General features: G+C 35.8%; 1 pseudogene; it reads left to right on the forward strand.

Annotated features, from left to right (window-relative positions):
- Positions 1 to 10,005: 10,005 nt before the first annotated feature.
- Positions 10,006 to 11,684, forward strand: LOC133233353 (elongin-B-like; annotated as a pseudogene).
- Positions 11,685 to 16,653: the final 4,969 nt, after the last annotated feature.

Raw genomic sequence — 16,653 nt, forward strand, 5'->3', positions numbered from 1 at the left:
ATCTCTTATCTTGCAAATGTACCTTCATAAGGATGTGGGTGACATGTCTGGGCTTAGAATTCTGCACTCCTCAAAGTCCTACTCTGGCACATGGTGGCATGAGAACTAGCCCCAGGTCTGCAGTCTGACCTCCCCCTTGCATCATTGGCTCATTCCACACCCTGAGGGCTTTTTATGGCTGTGTGTGGTCACCTTGACTGCATGCCAAAGCTCCATTAATACCCAATAGTCACCCCTGGGCCACTCGTCAGCACTATACTACACCAGCTCTGCACTACACCAACAATGTAGAATCACTTCAGAAGGATGGATCCAGGGAAGATCACCACGCAGGCTGGGATGTGCTTGCAGGCAGGGAGTTCTGGGAAGCAGGATACCTAAAGGTCAGTCTGAAAGAGAGTTGTAGGCTTCCACTCAGCTGTGGACTCATTTGCTCTACAGAGAGGGATGCAGCCATAGAAGGGAAAAAAAAAAAAAATGCCCAGGACCCACAGCTGAGGCCCCTCTTGCCCAGATCTAAAGGCAGCATAGGACATTAAAAAAAAAAAAAAAAGAAAGAAAAGAGCTCTATTACATTCTTTTCTGTTTTCACTATTATGCTGTTTTCAAGGTATCTACCACAAATTGTGAAATTAGTTTATGTTATATCCTACCATACTTTATTCAGTCTAATCATTCTCATCATTAAATGCATTTTTAATTTTCTTCTTATAACCAGAAGTCTACTTTGGGTTTCAAAGATAATCATTTTATCTCCTACAAAAATCACTGATAAAAGTTAGACCAAAAAAGAAACCACTGAAAATGCCCAGTAACACTGTCAAATATAAAATAGTCAAATGTTAGAAAATAAAAAAAGAACAAAAAAGAAAAGGGAGCATCTAAACTTTACCTAAACGCAAAAGAAACTGTAGTATTGCATCTGCTCTAGGCATTATGTATTCACTTGTTACCGTGCAACTATGATTAAAGAGGCTGAGGGGCCTGCACCCGGCTGCTGTGTTTGCACCTAGCCTGGGACTAAAAACAACAGTCTGACTCAAATATCTCACAGGGCTGCATCGGTCAAACACATGAATAAACATCCACAATAAAAACAAAGACAGTGCAAAATCAAAATTGATATAGAGCAAGAAACCTCTGATCAAATATATTTTTATAAGTACTTAAATGTTCAACAGCAATCACAGGAGCTTTGTTCTCAGCTTAACATACAACAGATGACTTAACCCAGCAGCACCCCTTGATACCACTTAGTCTCCAGTATCCAAAATTTCTTAGTACGTGCATTTTTTGATAACAAAAAACATTTCCCATTTTACTATCAGAGTAGACAGGCCCAGGAGCACTGACTGTACTCCATGAAGCATGCGTGTGCTCACATCTTGCCCTGGTACCTGTCAAGGTTCTTTGTTGTTGTTCAGCCTCTCAGTCATGTCCGACTCTTTGCAACCCCATGCCGTGCAGCACACCAGTCTTCCCTGTCCATCACCAACTCCCAGAGCTTGCTCAAACTCATGTCCATTGAGTCAGTGATGTCATCCAACCATCTTGTCCTCTGTCACTCCCTTCTCCTCCTACCTTCAATCTTTCCCAGCATCAGGGTCTTACCTAATGAGTCAGTTCTATGAATCAGGTGCCCAAAGTATTGGAGCTTCAGCTTTAACATCAGTCCTTCCAAGGAATATTGAGGACTGATTTTATTTAGGATTGACTGGTTGGATCTCCTTGAAGTCCAAGGGACTCTGAAGGGTCTTTTCCAATACCACAATTTGAAAGCATCAATTCTTTGGCACTTAGCCTTCTTCATGGTCCAACTCTCACATCCATACATGACTACTGGAAAAACCATAGCTTTGACTATATGGACCCTTGTCAGCAAACTGATGTCTCTATTCTTTAATATGCTATCTTGGTTTTTCACAGCACTGTCAAGGTAAGGCAGTGGCTTAGTATGACCAGCAGAGGCCTCCCGAGAAGCCAGGCAGCACTCTGACATGTAGAGTAAGGTACAGTAGTCTTTGAGATGAGACAGTTTGGTTCTTCCGCACTCAGTGATGGCTCATCTCAGCGATTGTCCAGTTTACCCCAGGTGCTGAAAATTCATGACAGAGACAGGAATATCAACTCGATCTTATTACAGCAAGATGCTTTGAACCTTTCTGCTCTTAACCTTGTTTCTAGCTTGTAGTGATGAAGGTAACTATTTATTCCACTGATTTGCATATTAATTAGTTTTTAAATGTTGAATTATTATTTTTGATTGCATTTAGATTAATGTTTGGAGAGTGTGCTTAGAATCTCCAATGAATTCTTTGGTTTCACTGAACAGTTTTAAAACCTAGGCTCTCACCTATCCTTCATACTGTCACCAGGTTGACTGTAAACCAGACACCCCTGCTTAAAAATTTGGCTTGAAAATAAAGTCTAAACTACTTAAAGGAAATTGCAGAACTACTGTATCTAATTCTATGTTTCTACTATCCTCTGCAATAAACTCTTCTCCTCTTAGCAGACCTCTTGTAATGGACTCATCTTCCCCACTCTTTGCTTAGGACATTCTGCCTTGATTATTCTATTAGTTGGATGAAAATAGAGTGGAACTCAAGTCCAAGAGAAGTTTCTAACATGACTGAGGCAAAAGACATTCATGCTGTTGGAAAGGATTACTAGGTCAATACAAATAGAGACTCCACTGCCTGGGATGATCTGATTCGGTCAGATTAGAGACTACAGAAAGCTAAGACTCTGTGTGATGGTGGAAGGCCTTGAACGCTTGTATTCTCCTTAGTATTAACTGAGGGAGAAAAGAAATGAAAAGCAATGCAATTTATTCTGAGGGCAAGGTGGTTATTTGCTTCTACTTATGGATTATTTATTAAATTTTGTTCTTGACTGCAGTTAAATTGGTGAGACTGGCAGCGTCATCGGTTGAGGCAAGTCTGCTAGTCTTACCTGGAGCATTCAGCTCCGTAACTGTTCCTTAAAAAGGTTTTTTGCCATTTTGTTCCATAATAAGCTATTCTCAAACTCTGGTAATCACCATCAACAGAACACTGATAATTTCTATTTTGATAATTCTATGAAATGAATGTAGATGTGTTGAGAGAAACAAAACTATCACCTCTGAGTGTGCATCTATAATTCAATTGACCACATCTTACTGTTTCTGATCACAAATTTAGTATATCTTGCCATTTTCTTTCCTGTTGTGGGAAAAATTCATAAACATGCCCTGTTCAATCAAGAAAATCTGTAGCAATTAATGAGAATATGAGTCCTTTGAGAATCTGAATTCAGCTGTAATATAATGTGATAAATATCAAGCCATCTCATAAGATTACTGGGAGGATTCCCTAAAATAAGACATACGTAGTGCATCAGTGATGGTTCAATTTTTTAGAATTATGCTTATTTTTATTCTAGCAAGTTCATTAAAACTTGCTTCAAGTCTTCAATCCTGTTTAAATTATATAGTATAAATTAATAAATGCTCACAACAAAATAAGTATAATATCTAAGAGTTGATACACGAATTCCTCTTACAAAAGAAACTGTTCTTGATAAACTTCTGGATTATAGAAGATAAGACCCAGGAACTCATGTGGCCCCCTTAACTTATTCATTGTTGCATTCATTGAAAGCTTACTGTTAGGCATTGAAGTTATAGCAACAGACAAAACATATAAAGCCATTGTTCTCACAAAGTTAATGTTCTACTAGGGGAAGAGACACACACACACGTGCCTAACGTCAAGCAGCAATTTGTGCCATGAAGCAAATAGTGCAATAAGACAATAACTAAATAGGTGACAGGGCTTAGGATGGGTAGGATGATCACAGAAGGCATCTTTGAAGAGGTAACAATTGAATCAAGATCCAAATGAGGTGACATGACAGGTAAATAGAATTGGAAGCAGAGCAAAGAACAAATTCAAAGGATCTGATTTGAGAATGGATGTAGCAAGTTGTTGAGGCACCAGGAAGGCCAGGGTGGCCAGAACTTAGGGTGTAAAGAACTTTGGACTTTATTCTAAGAGCAGCTCTTTTTCTCACAACCATATAGGAGTGACTCAGTTATTTTGAATGAGATACCAAAATGATTTCTTTAAATGAATCCACGGAATATTCATCAGAAGGACTGATGCTGAAGCTGAAGCTCCAATACTTTGGCCACCTGATGAGAAGAACTGACTCACTGGAAAAGACCCTGATGCTAGGAAAGATTAAAGGCAGGAGGAAAAGGGGACAACAGAGGATGAGATGGTTGGATGGCATCACTGACTCAATGGACACGGGTTTTAGCAAGCTCTGGGACTTGGTGATGGACTGGGAAGCCTGGCGTGCTGCAGTCTAGGGGATCACAAAGAGTTGGACATGACTGAGTGAGTGAACTGACTGATGTGCTATTAATTTTAAATAATTTATTTAAATTGAATTAAATTAAACAGTATTGCAATACTAAAATGAAAGAATAGTCATTCCCACTAACCCAGTACCTCTTCCTGAAAGGAACCGGTATTATCATTTGGTGTATTCTTCCAGTTCAAAATATAGTTATTTACCTCCAAAAATAGAAACATATCATAGACATCATTTTGCATCCTGATTTTTTTACTTCATAATATCTCTTAGATATTTTTCCCCTCAAGGATGTACTTGTTTTCATTATTTTTAAATGACTGCTGTATGGATGTTTAAATCATTTAAGTCACACTGTATGGATTATCTTAGTCAATTTAATTGGGTTGTAATATAGGAAGGTTTATTTTTAACTTTTGCTGTTACAATGTTTGTATTGTGTGCATTCTCAGTTGTGCCTGACTCTTTGAAACCCCATGGACTGATCCCACCAGGCTCCTCTGTCCATCTGATCCTCCAAGCAAGAATACCGGAATGGGTTGCCATTTGTTCCTCCAGGGGATTTTCCTGACCCAGGGATGGAACCCACGTCTCCTGCACTCCTGTATTGGCAGGCAGATTATTTACCACTGAACCATTTGAGAAGCCCATTACAAACAATACTGTTATTTAAATCTTGGGATGTATATATAAATTAATGAATTTATTCCAAAGCACACTTCTACAGGGACTGAAGGACTGGTGGAAATTCCTATCAAGAAAGATGGCTGAACGGATCAGGGTGGCCTTATACTAAATGTAGAGTCATTATTCTGCAGCAGTGTAAATGCTTTGCCCTCTTAATCTTCCCCATCCCAATATTCCAAAAAGTTCTCTACATTCATGAGTGTTTCATTTGCAAGGGCTGCATTTTTGTTTTGTGGATAAAGAATAGCTCAGAGCATAAATTTAAAATGATATGGTGGATATAAAAGACAGGAAACATAGAAACTCAGACAGAGGGTGGAGGAAGAGTAACCATTAAGAACTTAAGCTGCCTGGATTTTACTGACATTTGAAAAGTGTTTCCTCCTTCCACAAGGTGGGTATCAAGATTCAAGGCAATCTTATCTAGATCTCATGGAAGACAAGGTGGCCCCACCTGACATCTGGGTTGCATATTTAATGCCCAAACTTCCAAGGAGGAGGGAATCAATCAAACTAACTCTTTTGATTTCATGTAAACAAAATAACAAACTGATGGACTGATTGCTTCACTTGTTTTGGATTTATATATACACAACTACATACCAGTGATGAAAAATAAAACATCATCTTAAACTCAGAACAATAGACAAGACTGTATTCTATTGTTCATAGCAATCAATGTTATAAAGAATAATGTATCTACTAAAGGTATTCTTCACATTTTGCAAGGTACCAGAAAGAACATTAATTATAGGCAAATAATCATCACTTATCCAGAACACAAATAGCTTCATTCATAATTGTGGCTTCTTTGCTTTTCTTCCTTCAATCTATAGTGTGGTACTTTATTGTTTGTTCTTATCTCCCCAATAGAGTAAGCTGAAAAAGAGGAATAGAAACCTATATCAATATTTTCATCTGCCCAACTAAATGTTTAAGGGCAATACCAATATTTCTATTACATAAATTAGGGATTTCCTTGTGTTTTAGTCAGATTTTAATTTAGTTTAATTTAATTTCTTAAAAACAAATGCTGTTTCAGCTATCAAAAATGAGCCAATTATTAAATATGTCCCTATATAAATTAGAAAGATATTCAATAGCATCTACTTGTCTCTGCTTATAAAAATCTCTACACATTCACTGTGGAAAATATAAATATATACAACAAAACCTGGCTGTTTTCTGTTTATTTGTAGTGTCTATATTTCTGTCTATATACTCTGAATAAATCACATGGACATTAAGCTAAAATGTGGATTACCAAATTAAGTTATAAATATACTCCTGTAAATGCCCTCTAATAATTATAAATATAGAATTATATAACTATACTCCCATCCAAAATCAGAAAAAAAGACTAATCTTCCTTTCAGCCTTTTCTAATTCCCATGGCTTCAATTATCATCTATGCAAAACATATATCTGATATAGATTCCTCTTCTGGATTGTAGATCTGCCTATCCAACTGTCTGCTAGAAATATGTTTAGATTTCTAAGTCAGCAAGTTGAAACCACCATAAGAAAGCTATTTCACCTGAAAACATTTCTTTCCTTCAATATTTCTCATTGTAGTTAAGGGTGATACCATCTATGTATCCAACTGATCAAGCCAATTATCTTCTTTCCATTTCTTTCACTCTTCATATACAATCACTGTCTTATTTAATTTTCCTCCTAAATATTTTTTTGTTTCATTACACTTTTTTCCATCCTCACTGTTTCTACCCTAAGATCACTACTTCTTTCACCTGGGTGACACAGTCCATGTGAATGGGCTACTGGAGTTATAGCTTAGGCAACATTTGGAGGCCTTCTAGCCTCAGCTTGTATCATCTTCCTCTCAAACTCTACTCGCTAGCATATTAAACATCTTTTAGCTCCTTAACATTTCATATTCTCTTATCTTGGAGTCACCAGACTATCTGTACTCTTTGCCTAGTGTACATAGCGCAGATAAATAATCTATGTAGCATATATATACATTACAGCATAAATTATTACATATGCTATATATACATGAACACACACACACACACACACACACACACACATATATGCCATGAAAGTAAAAGTGTTAGTTGCTCAGTTGTGTCCGACTTTTTGTAACCCCATGGACTGTAGCCCACCAGGCTCCACTGTCCATGGAATTCTCCAGGCGAGAATACTGGAGTGAATAGCCATTCCCTTCTCCAGAGGATGTTCCCAATCCAGAGACCGAACCTGGGTCTCCGGCCCTGCAGGCAGATTCTTTACCATATGAGCCACCAGGGAATACACATAATTTTCTCTGAGACACTACTTTTTATCATCACCTCTCTTATCACCATCACGGTTGAGTTGAGTTTTCCACTGATATAATCCCAAAACATGTTACTTTCTAATCAGAAAATGTATTACTTTTATTATAATTACTCATTTGCCTGATTTCACCCTCCAGCTGCATCAAAGATGTGTATTTTTTTTTTATTACTATGGCTCCAATATCTAGCACTACCAATATTCCAACTACCAGAGTAAGCAGAAGAAATATTTCCTAAAGGCAAGAATTAATGAATCAATAAATATATGCTAATATTTCATGCAAAAATATGATAATACAAGGGTCATGACTATTCAAATCAAGAATTGTGTTTAAGTAGGAGATATTTGTAGAGTTAATATCATTATTCTTGTTCCACCTGTAAGGTAAAATGTAGTGCTTATTCTATATTTCAAAAAGCTGAATTATTAACACTGCCTCTGTAAGTAAAAAGGCTTAAGGAAAGACTGGGATCCATGATCCATGGTGTGTCTTATGGCCTTTTGGACATGACAGCTCAACTTTAACTGAACACAGCCAGACAACTCTCAAGGCTAAAATCTTAAGTTGTCAGCAAATTGTTTTCCAAAAGAATAATTACTACTGCAGCAAAATCATGTAAATAAAAAATGGAAAGCCATGACAGGTCATCTAATCTCTCCTGTGAGAATACTCTCAGATGTTGGCCTCAATGATCTTCAGGGTGAATTTTAAGTACAACCAGTAATGTAAATCCTACCTTTACCCTTGGGAGGCTGTTGTGCAAACCAAAAGTTTTCATTGCTTCTACTTGGATGAAATATTTTATAATTTGTCTTTTTCTTGGTGTGTTCATTTTAGTCTAGCTCTCTGGTGCCTCTGTCTTTTTAGGTTTCATAAATAAAAATAAGTGGTGAGACAATCTTAGAGCAATAGTTTTCATTCAACTGACAAACCAGTTGCAAGCAGCAAAAGCACCCTTTCCATTTAAAGGTATACCTAATGGTGACAATATTTTTTTTCTATTCTAGGTTTAGTATGTTTTTATTTCATTCTATTGATGTTTAAAAGTTGAAAGGGGTGAACAAGTCAGAATTTATCACTCCAGTAGGTTAAACCTTAAATAAAGAACAGAAATGGTATGAACCTAACAGAAGCAGAAGATATTAGGAAGAGGTGACAATAATACAGAATACACAGAAGAACTGTAAAAAAAATATCTTCATGACCCAGATAACCATGATGATGTGATCACTCACCAGAGGCAGGCATCCTGGAATGCAAAGTCAAGCGGGCCTTAGGAAGCATCACTAAGAACAAAGCTAGTGAAGGTGATGGAATTTCAGTTGAGCTATTTCAAATCCTAAAAGATGATGCTGTGAAAGTGCTACACTCAATATGCCAGTAAATTTGGAAAACTCAGCAGTAGTCAAAGGACTGGAAAAGGTCAGTTTTCATTCCAATCCAAAAGAAAGGCAATGCCAAAGAATGCTCAAACTACGACACAATTGTACTCATCTCACACGCCAACAAAGTAATGCTTAAAATTCTCCAAACCAGATTTCAACAGTACATGAACCATGAACTTCCAGATGTTCAAGCTGGATTTTGAAAAGGCAATGGAACCAAAATGCCAACATCTGTTGGATCGTCAAAAAAGCAAGAGAGTTCCAGAAAAACATCTACCTCTGCTTTATTGACTATGACAAAGCCTTTGACTGTGTGGATCACAACAAACTCTGGAAAATTCTTAAAGAGATAGGAATACCAGACCACCTGACCTGTCTCCTGAGAAATTTGTATGCAGGTCAAGAAGCAACACTTAGAACTGTACATGGAACAACAGAATGGTTCCAAATTGGGAAAGGAGTACATCAAGACTATATATTGTCACCCTGCTTATTTAACTTATAAGCACAGTACATCATGCAAAATGTCAGGCTGGATGAAGCACAAGCTGGAATCAAGATTGCCAGGAGAAATATCAATAACCTCAGATATGCAGATGACACCACCCTTATGGCAGAAAGTGAAGAAGAACTAAAGAGCCTCTTGATGAAAGTGAAAGAGGAGAGTGAAAAAAAGTTGGCTTAAAACTCAATATTCATTCATCGAACCTAGACTGGTGATCTATTTCATATATCGTAACATACATGTTTCAATGTTATTCTCTCAAATCATCCCACCGTCACCTTCTCCCACAGAATACAAAAGTCTGTTCTTTACATCTGTGTCTCTTTTGCTGTCTCACATATAGAATCATCATTGCCATCTTTCTTACTTCCACATATATGTGTTATTATACTGTATTGGTGTTTTTCTTTCTGACTTACCTTACTCTGTAAAATATGCTCCAGTTTCATCCACCTCATTAGAACTGATTCAAATCCATTCTTTTTAATAGCTGAGTACTATTCCATCTTGTATATGTACCATAGCTTTCTTAGCCATTCATCTACTGATGGACATCTAGGTTGCTTCCATGTCCTGGCTATTATAAACAGTGCTGCGATGAACATTGGGATACATGTGTCCCTTTCAATTCTGGTTTCCTTGGTGTGTATGCCCAGTAGTTGGATTGCTGGGTCGTATGGGGCACTCAGGGCCAGTGCACTGGTACAACCCTGAGGGATGGGATAGGGAGGGAGGTGGGAGAGGGGTTCAGGATGGGGGACACATGTACACCCATGGCTGATTCATGTGAATGTATGGCAAAAACCAGTACAATATTATAAAGTAATTAGCCTCCAATTAAAATAAATTAATTAATTTACCAAAAAAAAAACCCACCTCATATTCAGAAAACTAAGATCATGGCATATGGTCCCATCACTTCATGACAAATAGATGGGGAAACAATGGAAACAGTGACAGACTTTATTTTTTTTTGGCTCCAAAATCACTTCAGATGGTGGCTACAGGCATGAAATTAAAAGACACTTGCTCTTTGAAAGAAAAACTATGACCAACCTAGACAGCATATTAAAAAGCAGAGACATTACTCTGCAGACAGAGGTCCATCTAGTCAAAGCTATGGTTTTTCCAATAGTCATATATAGATGTGAGAGATGAACTATAAAGAAAGCTGAACACTGAAGAATTGATGCTTTTGTACTAAGGTGTTGGAGAAGACTCTTGAGAGTCTCTTGGACTGCAAGGAGATCCAACCAGTCAATTCTAAACAAAATCAGTCTTGAATATTCTTTAGAAGGACTGATGCTGAAGCTGAAACTCCAATACTTTGGCCACCTGATGCGAAGAACTGACTCATTGGAAAAGACCTTGATGCTGGGAATGATTGAAGGTGGGAGGAGAAGGGGATGACAGAGGATGAGATGGTTGGATGGAATCACTGACTCAATGGACATGAGTTTGAGCAAGATCTGGGACTTGGTGATGGACTGGGAAGCCTGCTGTGCTGCAGTCCATGGGGTTGCAAATAGTTGGACATGACTGAGCAACTGAACTGAACTGAACTGAAACTTCAAGAGACTCTTTAGGTTCATTTGCTGTAATGCAAAGAATTTTAATGAAATATTGTTTAATTAAACAAGGTTTCTGCTGGATCTGGAAAATCTGGGGATTATATAGAATGTTATGAAATCTATTTTTGTCTATTTGCTCAACATTTTAATCTTATTTTCCTTGAGAATCTTGCCAGTATCTTCTCAAGACATTATCCTTACATCTAATTAAATCAATCTTTGGTTCAATGGATAAGGCAATACTGGCTTTTTCATCTGCAACATTTCCCAAACATTAGTCTTCTGTGTACCAATTACCTGAATGTGTGCATATTTTATACTACTGTACAATATGTTTCTTGAGATAATGGTACTTGTTTGCATTCAAACGTATTTAAGTAGTATTTATGTCACTTAATCACTTTATCCCCTAATATATGCAAATGAATGCATTTTAAAACATTATTGCATAACTTCTAAAATTATCTTGTAGCTACAATTTGGAAAAGCTCTTCTACGTTATTTCATGATAAATCTGGGGGAGAGGCAGATTCTGAGATGGACGTGTTCCTCATCAACCATTGCCACCAGATCACCATCTTCACAGATGCTGAGGACCGAAGGTGCAGTGGTTGTATGAGGACAATCAACTTCATGACAGAGCATGACATTGCATGAGTGTGACTTCACCCGCCAGACAGCACAGCCTCAGGCCCCAGCCACTGTGGGGCTAGCCTTCTTGGCAGATGAGACATTTGAGGCTTTGTGCTTTGAGCCCTTCCCCAGCGCACCTGAGCTGCCCTATGTGAGGAAGCATTAGAACTCAAGAAGCAAAGCCAATGAACAAGCTGTGTAGGAAGATGGTCTCCCCAGCCCTTCCCTGCCTTGGCTGTGCCCCACTAATCCCCTCTAATAAAAGAGATTTGGGTTTAAAAACATCTATAGATAATTGCCTTCTTCTTTCATAAAAGACATAAAAGAGTTATTTTCTGATAGTCTCCTTGAAATTAAAAGTCTGTATTGTGTATGCTGTTCTCTTATTACTATAAAATTAATTTAACTTAAACAAACATAGAGAAATCACAAGCATTATTTATAAAAATTAAAAGATTAGTTTTATTTCTTTGATACATTTCTAATAGAGGTACTACCGAACTTACTTTAATAAGAAATAAGATGTATCATTAATAATGTCTAAAATATTTAAAACATTCTATTTTATTGGCACTAGTTATTCCCTAAATATTATGCACTAATACTTTTTTACATAACATTTTCAAAATTCAACTGAAGTAAACATAAATTCTAAATTAGATATTGATTCATATGAACTCATATTTTGATCTGTTTTCTTTGGGTTCTACATCTGGTACCTCTGAAAACGCTTCTACTTAAATATTATTGAGAAAACTAGTCTTTACCAACCAATAAATAGAGATTTATAAAACTTCACCATTACAAAAACCTGCTGCAGTTATCCTCCAGTTGGATTCATTGCCATCTATTATTTGTGTTTATGATCTTTTAGCCAGTTCTCAATCCATGTGACTCTGTTCTCATCCAAAACAATTATAATTAATTTGCAACTAAAAGTTCATGATCCACTGTTTCAAATGCTTCACTGAAGCCCAAATACATGACGTCAACTCCATCCTCTTCTCCAGTTAGTTTTGTAACCCTCTCAAACAAGTCTATCATCACGGTCAGGCATGATTTATTCATTATAGACCATGGTGTGTAAGGTTCAAAATTCCCTTGTCTTCTAACTGCTTACAGATTGCCCTTCAAAAGTGTATTCATTCCTTCACTCTATATTGAACTAACACGTGGTTGTGTGTAAACCTTTGCTTTATTTGGGCATGTTTATAAAGAAGAAAAACTGAAGGAGAGTAACTTGTAGAATCATTGTAATTGATCTTTGCAAATTTTATAACACTTAAATGAAGAGCTTTGGGATCTTGGTCTTTTTTTTATATTCCCTTAAGTTTCCATAAAATCTTTTTCATGAGAATTGCTAAGGAGTTCAGCATTATTAATTTGTGGGTACTTACATTTTCAAAGGACTATGAAACTAGGCTAATTAGAGAAGTGTTTTGGCTCAGAGGGTTCATGTAATAAAGCAATAGATTTCATCATGACTCAAATAGAAAATGAGCTAATTGTAGGGTAGAGTGGAGTAAGTTAAAGAGGATCTAAGAATGTCTACTTGAGGGATAAAATTAATTTGTAACATTTATGTATAATATATAATTATAATTATCTGAATTTTTATAAATATTTGAATGACTGTAATATAAAACTAATTGTAAAAATAAAAAATTTATAACCTCTAAGATTTCCTTAGTGTACCAACAGCCCACTCATGACAATTATTGGTAAAATTTGCAATAAGCAATAGTTTTAATGGTATCAATTACTAATTGTATTGGCTCCAGTTTCTGTGATAGTTAAAATGCTTCATTATACATGAATAATTCTAAAGTGTAGAAAAGTTTATTCCTTTAATGTTCTGTTGACATTTGCTGATTGTATATTAAATACTTGTTGACATTTACTGATGGTTGACAATTAGAAAATCTGTTGACATTTGCTGACTTTATAGCAAATGTCTTTGTCTTAAAAAAATCACTGCTTTAAAACTTCCAAACTACTTTTCAACTTCAGAATTATTTCTTTATATTTTAATTTTTAATTTTTAAATTATGAAAGTATGATAACACATTTACAGAGGAGACTTGGAAAATATAGAATAAGGATACATATAGTTCCACTATATATTACAATTATTTTTTAAAGTAGATAAATTAAGATTTTTAGTTGGAGTTTCAATATCAAATATTAATAGAATGAATATGCAGAGAAGTAGAATATGGATACATTCTGTATATTCTGTATATGAATATACAGAGAAGTAGAAGTAGGATATGGTAGACCTGAAAACACTATGAACCAATTCAAAATAACTAAGATTTATATACTTTTCACACAACAGGAGGATACAAATTCTATTCACATTCCCATAGATTGTAAACTAGGAGACACTGGAACATATCCAGGGACATAAAACAAGGTGCAAAAATTAATGGTTTAAAATTATTGAAATCATACAATTTATTCTCTTATCACATATTTTCAAGTGCAGTGTGACATTTACCAAGAGAGATCTTCGACTTAGGTATTAAAAGCCTCAATAAAGTTAGACTGAGAAAAGCACAGAGGGTGATTGCAGAGAAGGCATTTAAATGAGAAATTAACATCAAAAATGAGAAATTAATATTAAAGATACTTTACTCAAAATCCCATGTATTTCAAAATTAAATGTCTACTTTTAAATGATGAGTGTATCTAAGAAGCTATAACAAGGAAAAAATTAGAAAATATTTGTAATAGAATAAAAATGAAAAGAGAATTTACCAGAACTTTTTGCAGGCAGCTGAATCTGCTCAATGCAATTAAATACAATGTGGAGTCTTGAGTAAGGTATGGAAACAAATAATGGACACTAGTATAAAATTTTGTGAAATTCGAACAAAATCTGTACTTCAGTTAATAATACTGTATCACATGTTAAATTCCTGTGTTTTTTTTTTAAACATAGTATTTCTTTATAGTCTCAGAACTGAATTAAAAGTTTCAAACATCATTCAAATTATTTTTAATTCACAAAGATAATAAATTTTCTAGACTTTTGGTAATACTAGATGCCAAAATACATGGAACTATATTGAAGTTTTGTGCAAATACAAATTAGAAATCTAGCATTCTATTCATACCAAGTCAAACAAGTGTAATCCAAGTGTCATGAATTTTTTTAACTAGAGAAAAATTCATAAATTTTCTTATATATATATATAAATTTTCTTATATATATATATCTTATATTATACACATTTTAGGACTTCCCAGATGGTGCTAGTAGTAAAGAACCTGCCTTCCAATGCAGGTAGATGTAAGAGACACGGGTTTCACCCCTGGGTTAGGAAGATCCCCTGGAGAAGGAAATGGCAACCCACTCCAGTGTTCTTGACTGGAGAATCCTATGGACAGAGGAGCCTGGCCAGCTACAGTCCAGGCTGTAGACACGAGTCAGACACGATTGAAGCGACTTAGCACATACATACTATACATACAAAAGCTTTTCTACTATGCTTGATAAAGGCTTGAGAAAAACAATAACAGCAAAAAAGAGACAGAGAAATTAAAAAACATAAACTAAATGAAATGTGAGCACTGAATATGAAGTAGAAAAAGTGAAATAAACTGGATAAAATAAAAGATCATCATATAGTCCAGTTGTTTTTAAACATTGCTGCTCATTAGAAACATATCTGGAGCTTTGGAGAACAGCAATACCTGGGCATTTGCATTTTTCAAAAAGAATCCAAGATAGTTCTGTTATGCATCTGGATTTTAAAAAGTGATTACAAATTTTTCTATTAAATGGTAGTTTTAGCAATATAGAATTCTATTATTTTCTATTGACCAGTAATGATTCACTTGATAATCTTATCAAGTGAATAATAGTTACATAATCACAATACTAAAAGAAGTTTATCAATTTTCAAAGTCAATAGCCAGACAAAAAATAAAAGATCATTATAATTTCAAGCCATAATGGAAACATGATTAACCTAACAATATAAAATAATTATATATAATTTGAGGGGTTCAGTAGAGTGATGTGGTAAGTGGAAGTGCATACACGCACTTGTTATCTACTGCCCAGACAGTCTATGTCTTTTGGTTGGTGCATTTAATTCATTTATAGTTAAGGTATGTGTGTTCCTATCACCATTATCTTAATTGTTTTAGGTTTATTTTGTGTTGGTCTTTTCCTTCTCTTGTGTTTCCTGCCTAGAGAAGTTCCTTGAGTATTTGTTGCAAAGCTAGTTTTGTGGTGCTAAATTCTCTTCACTTTTGCTTCTCTGGAAAGCTTTCGACTTCTCCATCAAAAATGAATGAGAGTCTTGTTTGGTAGAGTATTCTTTGTTGAAGGTTCTTCCTTTTCATCACTTTAAATATATCATGGCATTCCCTCCTAGATTGTACAGTTTCTGTTGAGAAACTTTATGTGAGTTCCCTTGTATTTTATTTGTCATTTTTCCCTTTTTCTTTTAATATTTTATCTTTGTCTTTTATCTTTTTTTTTTTTTTTTGTCATTTTCATTATCATGTGTCTTGCTGTGTTCTTCCTTGGGTTTATTCTGCCTGGGACTCTCTGTGTTTCCTAGACTTTGTTGACTATTTCCTTTCCCATAATAGGGAGGTTTTCAGCTATTATTTCTTCAAATATTTTCTCAGATCCTTTCTCTCTTCACTTCTCCTTTTGTGACCCCTCTAATATGAATGTTAGTATGTTTAATGTTGTCCCAGAGGTCTCAGGCTGTCTTCATTTATTTATTTTTTATTCATTTTTGTATATTTTGTTCTGTGGCAGTGATTTCCACCATTCTGTCCTCCAGGTCAGTTATTCTGCTATTGATTCTTTCTAACGTATTGTTGGGGTTCCCAAGTGGCTCAGTGGTCAAGAATATGCCTGCCAGGTGGCTCAGTGGTAAAGAATCGGCCTGCCAGGAAGGAGAGATGAATTAGATCCCTAGGTTGAGAAGATACCCAGGAGAAGGAAATGGCAACCCACTCCCAGTATTCTTGCCTGGAATATCAAAGGAGCCTAGAAGGCTATAGCCGATGGGATAGCAAAGAGTCAGATGTAACTTAAAGACTAAACAACAGCAATAGAGTACTGTTCATCTCTGTTTACCTGTGCTTTGGTTCTTCTAGGTCTTCAGTAAATATCTCTTGCGCCTTTACCTCCATTCTTTTTTTCGAGATTCTGGATCATCTTCACAATCAATATTC

The sequence above is a fragment of the Bos javanicus genome, chromosome 20, assembly GCF_032452875.1.
Source record: "Bos javanicus breed banteng chromosome 20, ARS-OSU_banteng_1.0, whole genome shotgun sequence".
NCBI lineage: Eukaryota > Metazoa > Chordata > Mammalia > Artiodactyla > Bovidae > Bos > Bos javanicus.